The sequence below is a fragment of the Armigeres subalbatus genome, chromosome 3, assembly GCF_024139115.2.
Source record: "Armigeres subalbatus isolate Guangzhou_Male chromosome 3, GZ_Asu_2, whole genome shotgun sequence".
Classification (NCBI taxonomy): domain Eukaryota; kingdom Metazoa; phylum Arthropoda; class Insecta; order Diptera; family Culicidae; genus Armigeres; species Armigeres subalbatus.
In genome coordinates, this window is record NC_085141.1 from 57,313,097 (window position 1) to 57,327,725 (window position 14,629).

The following is a 14,629-nucleotide window of genomic DNA, read 5'->3' on the forward strand; positions in this document are numbered from 1 at the left end:
AACGGTTTGTTTGAGAAACTCCATATACGACATTTTTGGCCAAAATGAGATTTTTATATAATCTGAAAGCTCGTCCAAAAATACGTATGCTGGCGAAAAAAAAAACAAAAAAAAATTTGTTCAGGAACGTATGATTGTTTCCATAATTGCTTTTCAAAGTGCGTTCAAATATGTAGTTTCTCAACATATTTGAACGCACTTTGAAAAGCAATTATGGAATACTGCTTGCAGTTTTCGCATTGGAAGTGCTCCAGGGTGTCGAGTTTTGCCAATCGAAAGATTCGGTGCCAATTTGCTTATAACAAGTTTTTGTTGTTTTCTCGAAATCTTGAAAAATGCATATGCAGTTTATCATACAAATGATTCATTTATATTTATGACATTTCTATATTTTAATCGCCGGTGGGGAATGAACTATTTCTAAATATGCATGTTTTAAAAAATAGGCACATTTAAAAAACGATGCCTTGCCGAAGAAAGAGACAAATTCATTTGTATTTAAAGTTTGCGAGTTTTAGGGGTAGTAGGAACTATGTCCAAGGGCTTGACAAACCATCCTGTGTTCTGAATCCGCGAGTAAGCTCTACCAAAGAGTGCCGCTTAGGGTACATTAACCTAAGTCGGACACACGGCGAGAGGAGATAGGCCCAATAAACCACCTGTAAAACCAACCGTTAGGCACGCATTCTACGCACGCAATGATATTAAAGATTGTAAAGATTGAATTGCTTATGATCGCATATCAGTCCCATATTTGCTGAATTTTCTTCTCATATAGGCAGAAGTCGATCATAAGGAACATAATTGTGGTAAAATCGATTATAATGATGAGGTTTTTGTAATAAACTGGGGTAAAAACCGACTTCAGCGTACATCGGCACCTCAAGGTAAAAGTCCTATGCATTTTGGGTTATCGGGTTATTATATTTTTGTAGGTACACGCCATTCAAATTATTATGCTCCAGCTAATTTGTTTTTATGTTTCATTCACTTCATTCCTCTCTGCGGTATTTCCGCGAAGCTATCCAAATTCTTTTTCTGAGTAATATCAGTAAATGTGTAAAATCTGGAGCAAAGATCTAAATATCTAAAAAATCAGGAAAACGTACAATGCACAGAAGACCAGTATAACATGTTTTGTTTATTGAAAAAAACATAATTAGCCTTGATTATATTGACTTTTGGCGCCAACAGCGTCTTTCAGTTTAACATCGGGGACATAAAAACATCTTATAAGTGCTTAGTTGTACAGTAATTTATTAGTTATTCTCTTCTGGATGTTTCCAGTCCAAAATATATTCAAACGTCTAAAACAGTGGTTCTCAACCTTTCCCTTATACTGCCGCTAACTTCAAATCAATCCCCCTCGGTATGTGGATGTCATATACAGGTGAAACTGACTTGCAGTTGGCGGCAGTATACATTAAGCTTCCTAGAAGACTTTTGGAGGCTTCCGAGCCTCTTGAAAGGGGGCTTCCGAGCCTCTTGAAAGGAGGCTTCCGAGCCTCTTGAAAGGAGGCTTCCAAACCTCTTGAAAGGAGGCTTCCGAGCCTCTTGAAAGGAGGCTTCCGAGCCTCTTGAAAGGAGGCTTCCGAGCCTCTTGGAAGGAGGCTTGAGCCTCTTGAAAGGAGGCTTCTGAGCCTCTTGAAAGGAGGCTTGAGCCTCTTGAAAGGAGGCTTCCGAGCCTCTTGAAAGGAGGCTTCCAGGCCTCTTGAAAGGAGGCTTCTGAGCCTCTTGAAAGGAGGCTTCCGAGCCTCTTGAAAGGAGGCTCTGAGCCTCTTGAAAGGAGGCTTCCAGGCCTCTTGAAAGGAGGCTTCCGAGCCTCTTGAAAGGAGGCTTCGAGCCTCTTGAAAGGAGGCTTCCAGGCCTCTTGAAAGGAGGCTTGAGCCTCTTGAAAGGAGGCTTTGAGGCCTCTTGAAAGGAGGCTGAGCCTCTTGAAAGGAGGCTTCCGAGCCTCTTGAAAGGAGGCTTCCGAGCCTCTTGAAAGGAGGCTTCCAGGCCTCTTGAAAGGAGGCTTCTGAGCCTCTTGAAGGAGGCTTCTGAGCCTCTTGAAAGGAGGCTTCCTGAGCCTCTTGAAAGGAGGCTTCTGAGCCTCTTGAAAGGAGGCTTCCGAGCCTCTTGAAAGGAGGCTTGAGGCCTCTTGAAAGGAGGCTTCCAGGCCTCTTGAAAGGAGGCTTCCGAGCCTCTTGAAATAAAGCTCTTGAGCCTCTTGAAAGGAGGCTTCCAGAGCCTCTTGAAAGGAGGCTTCCAGGCCTCTTGAAAGGAGGCTTCCTGAGCCTCTTGAAAGGAGGCTTCCGGGCCTCTTGAAGGAGGCTTCTGAGCCTCTTGAAAGGAGGCTTCTGAGCCTCTTGAAAGGAGGCTTCCAGCCTCTTGAAAGGAGGCTTCCGAGCCTCTTGAAAGGAGGCTACTGAGCCTCTTGAAAGGAGGCTACTGAGCCTCTTGAAAGGAGGCTACTGAGGCCTCTTGAAAGGAGGCTACTGAGCCTCTTGAAAGGAGGCTACTGAGCCTCTTGAAAGGAGGCTACCGAGCCTCTTGAAAGGAGGCTACTGAGCCTCTTGAAAGGAGGCTACTGAGCCTCTTGAAAGGAGGCTACTGAGCCTCTTGAAAGGAGGCTACTGAGCCTCTTGAAAGGAGGCTACTGAGCTCTCTTGAAAGGAGGCTACTGAGCTCTTGAAAGGAGGCTACTGAGCCTCTTGAAAGGAGGCTACTGAGCCTCTTGAAAGGAGGCTACTGAGCCTCTTGAAAGGAGGCTACTGAGCTCTTGAAAGGAGGCTACTGAGCCTCTTGAAAGGAGGCTACTGAGCCTCTTGAAAGGAGGCTACTGAGCCTCTTGAAAGGAGGCTACTGAGCCTCTTGAAAGGAGGCTACTGAGCCTCTTGAAAGGAGGCTACTGAGCCTCTTGAAAGGAGGCTACTGAGCCTCTTGAAAGGAGGCTGAGCTCTTGAAAGGAGGCTACTGAGCCTCTTGAAAGGAGGCTACTGAGCCTCTTGAAAGGAGGCTACTGAGCCTCTTGAAAGGAGGCTACTGAGCCTCTTGAAAGGAGGCTACTGAGCCTCTTGAAAGGAGGCTACTGAGCCTCTTGAAAGGAGGCTTTGAGCCTCTTGAAAGGAGGCTTCCAGGCCTCTTGAAAGGAGGCTTCTGAGCCTCTTGAAAGGAGGCTTCCGAGCCTCTTGAAAGGAGGCTTCCTGAGCCTCTTGAAAGGAGGCTTCTGAGCCTCTTGAAAGGAGGCTTCCTGAGCCTCTTGAAAGGAGGCTTCTGAGCCTCTTGAAAGGAGGCTCTGAGCCTCTTGAAAGGAGGCTCCTGAGCTCTTGAAAGGAGGCTTCCAGCCTCTTGAAAGGAGGCTTCCTGAGCCTCTTGAAAGGAGGCTCTGAGCCTCTTGAAAGGAGGCTCTGAGCCTCTTGAAAGGAGGCTTCTGAGCCTCTTGAAAGGAGGCTTCCAGGCCTCTTGAAAGGAGGCTTCCGAGCCTCTTGAAAGGAGGCTCTGAGCCTCTTGAAAGGAGGCTTCCGAGCCTCTTGAAAGGAGGCTTCTGAGCCTCTTGAAAGGAGGCTTCGAGCTCTTGAAAGGAGGCTCTGAGCCTCTTGAAAGGAGGCTTCTGAGCCTCTTGAAAGGAGGCCTGAGCTCTTGAAAGGAGGCTTCTGAGCCTCTTGAAAGGAGGCTTCGAGCCTCTTGAAAGGAGGCTTGAGCCTCTTGAAAGGAGGCTTCCTGAGCCTCTTGAAAGGAGGCTTCTGAGCCTCTTGAAAGGAGGCTCTGAGCCTCTTGAAAGGAGGCTTCCTGAGCCTCTTGAAAGGAGGCTTCCTGAGCCTCTTGAAAGGAGGCCTGAGCCTCTTGAAAGGAGGCCTGAGCCTCTTGAAAGGAGGCTCTGAGCCTCTTGAAAGGAGGCTTCTGAGCCTCTTGAAAGGAGGCTTCTGAGCCTCTTGAAAGGAGGCTTCTGAGCCTCTTGAAAGGAGGCCTGAGCCTCTTGAAAGGAGGCTCTGAGCCTCTTGAAAGGAGGCTTCCTGAGCCTCTTGAAAGGAGGCTTCCTGAGCCTCTTGAAAGGAGGCCTGAGCCTCTTGAAAGGAGGCTTCCGAGTCTCTTGAAGGAGGCTTCCAGGCCTCTTGAAAGGAGGCTTCTGAGCCTCTTGAAAGGAGGCTTCCTGAGCCTCTTGAAAGGAGGCTTCCTGAGCCTCTTGAAAGGAGGCTCTGAGCCTCTTAAAAGGAGGCTTCTGAGCCTCTTGAAAGGAGGCTTCTGAGCCTCTTGAAAGGAGGCTTCCGAGCCTCTTGAAAGGAGGCTGAGCCTCTTGAAAGGAGGCTTCCTGAGCCTCTTGAAAGGAGGCTCTGAGCCTCTTGAAAGGAGGCTCTGAGCTGCTTGAAAGGAGGCTTCTGAGCCGCTTGAAAGGAGGCTTCTGGAGCTGCTTGAAAGGAGGCTTCTGAGCTGCTTGACAGGAGGCTTCTGAGCTCTTGAAAGGAGGCTTCCAGGCCTCTTGAAAGGAGGCTTCCTGGAGCCTTTGAAAGGAGGCTTCCTGAGTCTCTTGAAAGGAGGCTTCCGAGCCTCTTGAAAGGAGGCTTCCTGAGCCTCTTGAAAGGAGGCTCTGAGCCTCTTGAAAGGAGGCTTCTGAGCCTCTTGAGAAGAGGCTTTGAGCCTCTTGCAAGGAGGCTTCCGAGCCTCTTGAAAGGAGGCTTCCAGCCTCTTGAAAGGAGGCCTGAGTCTCTTGAAAGGAGGCTTCCGAGTCTCTTGAAAGGAGGCTCTGAGTCTCTTGAAAGGAGGCTTCCAGGCCTCTTGAAAGGAGGCTTCTGAGCCTCTTGAAAGGAGGCTTCCAGCCTCTTGAAAGTAGGCTTCTGAGCCTTTTGAAATAATCTTGAAAGGAGGCTTCCAGCCTCTTAAAAGGAGGCCTGAGCCTCTTGAAAGGAGGCTTCTGAGCCTCTTGAAAGGAGGCTTGAGGCCTCTTGAAAGGAGGCTTCCTGAGCCTCTTGAAAGGAGGCTTCCGAGCCTCTTGAAAGGATGCTTCCGAGCCTCTTGAAAGGAGGCTTCCGAGCCTCTTGAAAGGAGGCTTCCGAGCCTCTTGAAAGGAGGCCCTCCGAGCCGCTTGAAAGGAGGCTTCCGAGCTGCTTGAAAGGAGGCTACTGAGCCTCTTGAAAGGAGATTTCAGACCTACTTGAAAGGAGGCTTCCGAGCCTCTTGAAAGGAGGCTTCCGAGCCTCTTGAAAGGAGGCTTCCGAGCCTCTTGAAAGGGGCCTCCGAGCCTCTTGAAAGGAGGCTTCCGAGCCTCTTGAAAGGAGGCTTCCGAGCCTCTTGAAAGGAGGCTTCCGAGCCTCTTGAAAGGAGGCTTTCGAGCATCTTGAAAGGAGGCTTTCGAGCCTCTTGAAAGGAGGCTTTCGAGCCTCTTGAAAGGAGGCTTCCGAGCCTCTTGAAAGGAGGCTTCCGAGTCTCTTGAAAGGAGGCTTCCGACTCAGAATCCTGTCCCATTGTTTTCTATTGAAAATTGGACGGATCGGACCATGGGCTCAGAAGTTATGGCCAAAATACTTTTTTTTTCATACCAAAAGTGCGTAGAAATTACTCACTCGAAAAAAACGAGAAAGGCGCCATACCGCTAGGTGGATTAATCTGGGTACCCCCTGCGGCCAACGAAGGTACCCCCAGGGGTACATGCAACTCAGGTTGAGAACCGCTGGTCTACAACACTTCAAACTGTCTTTAACTTCAGATCTAAATATTCAAAAACAATCAACAACAAGATGTGCGATGTCCCCACCATTCCACAATGGGGAAATCCGATTTCAAAGGTGGAAAAAATTGATAACTTTCTCCACGAACAACTTACAGAAGAGATCAAGAGCTTATTCGAAAGGGAATTTTGCAAAGAATTCAGTGAGTGCTGTTTCATGGACGTGGAACGCTTCTGTATGTAACTATTGAGCTCGTTTTGCCCTAATGTCCCATATATTGCGAGTTTCCAAACTATTTGTCATTTTATCTTTAAGACATTGTTCTAAAATTGTGTTTACCTCTTCACTGTGGGTCCACAGATGGCCACTGAATATATTTTGTTGGCAAAAGTTGGAAATTTAAGGGATTTTGGGGTCAAATAAGCATCAAAGTGCATTTTATGTCCAATTCTCATGTATTCTGTAAAAAATAATAATATTTACAGATAAGTGTTGATATTATTGTCTCAAAGTGTTGAACAGATGTTGTCAAATGTTTGCCAAACAAAAATCAATGAAAGAAATCGTTTCACAAATGTTTTATTTGGTAATAATTAAAAGTAAAAAAACGATTTTTAAAAACTTTTGAATAGCACCGATGCCAAACATTTCCAAACCATACCCAATAGCACAACTAGACAAGAATAGTCATATGTTATGAGTCTTGATGTGATCATAGATAGGAGGTGATGGGAGATACTCTTTTTTCTTAGCTTTTTGCCCAAATTCCCCTATGAAATAATATAGCTCAATGGTTCTGAGGATGGAAAAGATGTAGTATTGTTAATTTAATTGATATTTTCCAATGATATAATGAAAATAACAAATAATCATGAAGTTCATTAAAAATATTGAATTATTGGAGATTTAGGGATCATACAGCTCATTTAATGTATTTTTTATTCAAAATAGGATAACATTTTTCACGGACGACGCACATAGAATATTAAGGGCTTATTCGAAAGGGAGTTTTCCAAGAAATTCAGTAAGAGATGTTTTATAGGCGTGAGACACTTCTGTATGAAGTTATTAAGCTCGTGTTGCCCCAATGTTCCATACATCACAGTTTATCATATTTTTCGTGCTTTCATCTTCCAAGTATTGTACTAAAGATGTGTTCCTCTTCATTATAGATCCATAGAAAAACACTATACATGCTTTGTTGATAAAAGTTGGAAATTTAAGGGATTTTGGGGTGAAATAAGTATTAAATTGCACTTTACGTGAATTTTTCATGTATTCTGTAAAAATTAATGAAAATATTATTATTCTCCCAAAATGTTCTACATACATTGATGTTTGAATGTTTGCGAAACAATTTCTAATGAAGTAAATCATTTCATAAATGTTTTGTTTTGTGATTTATTGGGTAAAACCCGATTTCAATGCTTCTGAAAAGTGCCGATGCCAATCATTCCCAAACCATGCCCGTTTGCACAACTAGATAAGAGTAAATATATTAGTCGATGGAAGGAATAGATAGGAAATATTCTTTCCTCATGACGTTTTACCCAAATCCCCCTTTTGAAATAATGTGGCTCAATGATTCTGGGTTAAGAAATGATGGAGTAACATTGATTCAATTAAAATTTGTCAATGATACTATAAAATTAACAAATATTCGTAGATTGCATTAAAAAAAAATCCAAGGGTTCAGGGCTCAGAACCATTTTTTTAATACATAATTAATGAATTTGTTCACTTATTTGTCCCAAAATGCCTTAAAAATCCATTTTTAATGTAATATATGGATATTTGTTTTTTTAAGGTATCAATTTCTGTTAAAAAAATATGACAATAATATCAACTATTATCTATAAATATCTGAATAATCAATAGGCTGTAGATTTCGTCAAAATTGACCATATGTAGAGATACATCAATGCTTACAAGTTACTAAATCACCGTATATTAACTCTAAATGATCATTCGACGTAATATAGCGCAAATGATTTCTTGCTTATTATTATTTTTTACAGAATACGTGAAAAATTAACATAGATGCAGTTTGATGATTATTTGACCCCAAAATCCCTTAAACTTCCAACTTTTTCCAACAAAATATGTATAGTGATATGTATGGATCTACAATGAAGAGGAAAACAGAATTTCAGTGTAATTTTTAAAAGGTAAAATTACCAAAATATGAAAAAAATTGTTGTATGGTACCTTGGGGCAAAACGAGCTCAATAATTACCTACAGAAGTGTCTCAAGTCTATGAAACATCGCTCACTCAATTTCCTGGAAAATTTGCTTTCGAATAAGTCCTTAACCTTATCTGTGAGTCGCTCGTGAGAAAAGCTATTTTGTATAAAAAGTTACATTAAATGAGCTGTATGACCCCTAAATCCCCTATGATTCAATATTTTCAATGAATTATATGATTATTTGTTATTTCCATTATATCATTGGAAAATATCAATTAAATTAACATTACTACATCATTTTCTTGTTCAGAATCATTGAGCTATATTATTTCATAGGGGAATTTGGGCAAAAAGCTAAGAAAAAAGAGTATCTCCCATCACCTCCTATCTATGATCACATCAAGACTCATAACATATGACTATTCTTGTCTAGTTGTGCTATCGGGTATGGTTTGGAAATGTTTGGCATCAGCGCTATTCAAAAGTTTTTAAAAATCGTTTTTTACTCAATAAATAAACAAATAAAACATTTGTGAAACGATTTCTTTCATTGATTTTTGTTTGGCAAACATTTGACAACATCTGTTCAACACTTTGAAACAATAATGTCAACACTTATCTGTAAATATTACTATTTTTTACAGAATACATTAAAATTGCACATGAAATGCACTTTGATGCTTATTTGACCCCAAAATCCCTTAAATTTCCACCTTTTTCCTACAAAATATATTTAGTTCCCTTCTGTGGATCCACAGTGAAGTGATAAACACAATTTTAGAATAATGTCTTAAAGATAAAATGACAAATAGTTTGGAAACTCGCGATATATGGGGCATTAGGGCAAAATGAGCTCAAAAACTACACACAGAAGCGTTCCACGTCCATGAACAGCACTCACTGAATTCTTTGCAAAATTCCCTTTCGAATAAGCTCTTGATCTCTTCTGTAAGTTGTTCGTGAAGAAAGTTATCAATTTTTTCCACCTTTGAAATCGGATTTCCCCATTGTGCATTCCTATTAGTTGGAATAGCTACTTGGCACATCATCATAAGTTGGATTATCTCCTAGGGATATTATCACTCCATTATGGATCATAAGTAGCACACGAAACATCTTCCAAAAAGCACCTTGTTTCTATTCAGTTTCATTGAAGGCATTGGAAAATCATCAAAGCACAAAAAATGTGCATTAAAATGTCAAAAACGTTCGAATTCTGATCAATGTTGCAATAACATTGTAATTCAGTATACGTTTGGCATTTGGAAACAAACAACCAAAGAATACTGCATTGCATTTTGCATATACGAAACAAAATCATTAAGTTGCATATTTTTTACCTTGTAACTTCAATGCGTCTTTCAAAATTTAATTGTTTGTTTAAATTAAGTTACAGATAAGTTGAGTGTATCTTCATGTTTGATTTAGCATCTTTCAATGTTTGACAACTATCAATTTATTCCGGTGATGGTGCAATCAAGTAACAAGAAACCCGAGTACAAAACTTCATAATCGTATGGTTTTTATGGTGAGTCACCATGCAGTCCCTTTGAAGTGTTGAATGGTACTGTGGGAGAGTGAAGGGCTATCAATCACAAGAACCATAAATCGAATCCAGTTTTAAAGGTTTATTTTATTTTTTTCCGCTATAGTATTTTGCAACATTATTAAAATTTTACTGCAATCGAAGGATGTTTCAGTAGCCTCCACCCCTTGTGCTTTTTAGATTGCAAGAGAGTTATATTTGATGGCACATACGCTCTCTTTGTTTCTTTCCGAATAGTTTCAATACAATGAAATGTTCAGTAGTGAAACAAGTTTTGCTGCTTGGGTTACTTTACAGTTTCCCAGAACAGACTTGATATTCTAAATAAACAATCAACAACAAGATGTGTAATGTCCACACCAAACTATAATCATGTTAAATCCCAAGGATTAGCAACTCACGAAAAGGTGAACACATCTCCTATCTTCTTGTTGATAGTTTAGAATATCCAAATCTGAGCTCGAGGACAGTTTGAAGTGTCGTGATGTTCCGATAATACTGCAATGTATCTGTAACGGAGTATTGATGCCTTGCCGATTTTTACAATCTACCGGCAATCAATTTGTGGTTTTAATAGAATTGTGGAGCCCAAAATTCATTTTTCAGGGTATGAGTTTAATTAGTTTTTTTCACAATTAATTGAGAAGATCAAGTTTTCCATGGAAGCTATCTAAAGTTATCACGTGAAAATTCTGGGAATTCTAGATAAAAGTTCTTGAAGACTTTTTTGATTTTCTCGTACACCAAATGCTTTTTTCTGTTTCTCATAATATACCAGAAAATACTAAAAATATGGGTAATGTAGTAAAAGAAAAGCTTGAATAACCCACCTTCAAAACATGATATTTTGCATTAGTAATTCACCTTATGACTTCCCCTCTCGAACGGACAAAAAAACATATCGACCACTTCAAAAGTGCGTCCTCAAGCCGCAGCCATCTTGGTAAGGAGCTTTCTTTCCGGGTTCAATGCTTTGTACTGAGAAGGACAGTATAGCAAGTTTCCAATTCTCTGATCCGAAGACAAGTTCAGCCAAAAAGGAAGGGCTGCTGCAGGATGTTCCATCGAACGAAATTGGACTCGACAAATCGGGAAGAGGAGCCCTGCAACAGGCGAAGTCATAAGCGGATTAAGCTGTAAACGAACGCACAAAACGACATCTAATACGTGAGTCGACGGGCATTTGTAAACTGTATCTAACCATTCAGACGTACTCGAGTGTGTTACCGAGATGTTTTGTGCCACTTTCTCCTAGCATGGTAGCTACTTGTGGACCAGCAACGGGGATTTAGTGCAGAAGTTATTATTTTCCAGTGATTGAAAGTGCCGATTATTGACTAGCAGTGCTGCTCAGATGGAAACAGTGGTTAGAGGTCACCAGTACACAATAACTGCGTCGTTAGCACGTGATTAATGTATTTCGATTGTGGGGAATGGTTACATAAAGCGGTGAAATATGTTTGCCACTGGCGAACCGTTTCAATCGAGTCGGTCCATTAAGCTTATTATGAGTGTCGTAAATTTGTAGTTTGTGGTCACTGTTTATGATTAACTGCATTTCATCTGTTAAACGCTTATTTTTCTTCTTCTCTTTTCAGGTGAATATTAAGCGTCCTGTGGAAGCATCGTTTTACAGCAACTCTTCTTCTTCATTGGCATTACATCCCCCACTGGGACATTGCCGCCTCGCAGCTTAGTGTTCATTCAGCACTTCCACAGTTATTACCTGCGAGGTTTCTAAGCCAAGTACCATTTCTGCATTCGTATATCATGAGGCTAACACGATGATACTTTTATGCCCAGGGAAGTCGAGACAATTTCCAATCCGAAAATTGTCTAGACCGGCACCGGGAATCGAACCCAGCCACCCTCAGCATGGTCTTGCTTTGTAGCCGCGCATCTTACCGCACGGCTAAGGAGGGCCCCATACATTACAGCAACTCAGCTAACAGGTTTTATTGCTGGCAAATTGAAAAGTGGTGAAATATGCTGCCGTGAGTATTGATACTCGATAGTTTTTTTCCGAACCCACTTGAACTCATTTCGATCTATGTAACAGCTTGTAACGGATAACCCCATTCAGGCGATGCAAGGAAAGAGGCAATCAATATATCGTTCTATCCTCATCTCGGATACGCTTGACATTGACTACGAGAGACAGTCACAAGTTACAGGTAATCATCAATTTTGAGAACACTTTCAAAAAGCGAATATTATGATTTGCACCTTGAAACTATCAAACTTTTCTGCAAAACCAGATCGTTCTAAAAAGTTGAACGTTTTCATAATTTCAAATTTCGATTATTCGTAATTGTGGCATCAGTGTTTCCTGATGAGTCTCGTTGTGGAAAGTGTTGAAACATGATACACAGTTCAAGTGGATCCTTACCTTTCTTCAGTAGATGTCGTAGGAAGCAGTTTCTCTCCTTGTATGTAGTGCTTAAGTGTGTGGTGTGCATTTAAGCTGGTCGTCTCATATGGCTGCAGCAGCCACATCCAGTGCCACGTTGATTGATGTCAAATTTCTGGAAGCTTTTAGCACGAAGGACGCAGCTGGGTCGTTTGTTGAGATGCTGAGCATCGGATGCAGCGCGCTATTTAATAGATGGGTGAGATATGCTCTGAGCTCGATGTGGGTGTATATTTATACAATATTAAATATTTGTTCACTTGGCCGTCGTTAGACGTCGAAATATACGAGAATAGTGAAAGGCAAGTTTGACATATTGAAATTGTTTGATCTTGATGTGTTATGTAAACTAGTAAATGTTTTGAAACTGTGAAGAGCTAAGTGGCTCGATTAGGTGTCTTACTGGGCTTTGAGAAGCTAAATATAGCTCAGCGACTCCTAATTTAGTAAGTTGCACTGGATTTGTACTTTCATTGGCAACTTAATACCAATAACCGGAGCTTTAAATAATCGATTTTTTCTGAAGCTCATCGGCCTTTGTCACTTTGCTTCTAAACATATTCATATTCGGCTCTGCACTATCAATTTTCGAATGAAAATGGGTCAGTGAGTATTTATTTATGTTTTTCCAATTGAACATTTTTTTTAACAATTTGAGCCTCTTGAAAGAAGGCTTCCGAGCCTCTTGAAAGGAGGCTTCCGAGCCTCTCGAAAAGAGGCTTCCGAGCCTCTCGAAAAGAGGCTTCCGAGCCTCTTGGCAGGAGGCTTCCGAGCCTCTTGGCAGGAGGCTTCCGAGCCTCTTGGCAGGAGGCTTCCGAGCCTCTTGGTATGAGATTTCCGAGCCTCTTGGCAGAAGGCTTCCGAGCCTCTTGACAGGAGGCTTCTGAGCCTCTTGGCAGGAAGCTTCCGACCCAAGCAGCACAAGTCGAGTGAAACTGGTTGCAGCAACCTAATTGTAACTTAATCTGGTCACTAATAAGTAATTACTGTAATCGACGTGCTACTTGTGTGCTGCTCGGGGAGCCTCTTGGCAGGAGGCTTCCGAGCCTCTTGAAAAAAGGCTTGCGAGCCTTTTGAAAGAAGGCTTCCGAGCCTTTTGAAAGCAGGATTCCAACCTTCTTGCTTCAAAGCTTCTGAGCTCTCCGGTAAAGGCCTTCATGTCTTTTAATTTCATTTATTTTTTTTCTTTTATTTCATTTCAACTCATTTCAACTCATTCATTTAATTTCATTTAATTCCATTTAGTTTCATTCATTCTCATTTAATTGCATTTAATTTCATTTATTCTCATTCAATTGCATTTAATTTCGTTTAGTCTTATTTAATTTAATTTAATTTAATTTGATTTAATTCCATCAGGCCGGAGACGAGCCAGCCTCGGGCTGAAAGTCTCCTTAATAAAGAAACAAACAAAAAATTCCATAAAATTTCATTTCATTTCATTTAGTTTCATTTAGTTTCATTGAGTTTCATTCAATTTCATTTCATTTCCTTCCTTTTATTTTATTTCATTTCATTTTATTTTATTTAATTTCATTTAATTTCATTTGATTTCATTTAATTTCATTTGATTTCATTTAATTTCATTTAATTTCATTTAATTTCATTTAATTTCATTTAATTTCATTTAATTTCATTTAATTTCATTTAATTTCATTTAATTTCATTTAATTTCATTTAATTTCATTTAATTTCATTTAATTTCATTTAATTTCATTTAATTTCATTTAATTTCATTTAATTTCATTTAATTTAATTTAATTTAATTTAATTTAATTTAATTTAATTTAATTTAATTTAATTTAATTTAATTTAATTTAATTTAATTTAATTTAATTTAATTTAATTTAATTTAATTTAATTTAATTTAATTTAATTTAATTTAATTTAATTTAATTTAATTTAATTTAATTTAATTTAATTTAATTTAATTTAATTTAATTTCATTTAATTTCATTTAATTTCATTTAATTTCATTTAATTTCATTTAATTTCATTTAATTTCATTTAATTTCATTTAATTTCATTTAATTTCATTTAATTTCATTTAATTTCATTTAATTTCATTTAATTTCATTTAATTTCATTTAATTTCATTTAATTTCATTTAATTTCATTTAATTTCATTTAATTTCATTTAATTTCATTTAATTTCATTTAATTTAATTTAATTTAATTTAATTTAATTTAATTTAATTTAATTTAATTTAATTTCATTTAATTTAATTTAATTTCATTTAATTTCATTTAATTTAATTTAATTTCATTTAATTTAATTTAATTTCATTTAATTTCATTTAATTTCATTTAATTTCATTTAATTTCATTTAATTTCATTTAATTTCATTTAATTTCATTTAATTTCATTTAATTTCATTTAATTTCATTTAAGGTCACTCCTGACGGAATCCAAGTTTCAAAGTGCTCGCGTTTTCGGGGCACACCACTGCGACGCAGCATGCATGAAATAATAAAAATTACAGTTGTGCGTTGCTACCGTATCGAGTGGTGTGCCCCGAAAACGCGAGCACTTTGAAACTTGGATTCCGTCAGGAGTGACCTTAATTTCAATTAATTTAATTTAATTTAATTTAATTTCATTTAATTTCATTTAATTTCATTCAATTTCTTATAATTTCATTTAATTTTATTTTATTTCATTTGATTCAATTCTAATTCAATCAATTCATTTAATTTCATTTACTTTCAATTCCTTTTATTTCCTTTAATTTCCTTTCATTTCATTTCCTTACATTTCCATTCATTTCATTATATTTTTTTAATTTTATTTGATCATATTTTAGAGATAGAGTATTTGTGCTACTGCCCTACAGCATGTTG

General features: G+C 38.9%; 1 protein-coding gene across 3 annotated transcripts in view; it reads left to right on the forward strand.

The window, feature by feature from the left end:
• LOC134220065 (dipeptidase 1) overlaps nt 1-14,629 on the forward strand; it is an 833,398-nt gene that overhangs the window by 528,580 nt on the left and 290,189 nt on the right. The gene's annotated exons all lie outside the window — the stretch shown is intronic.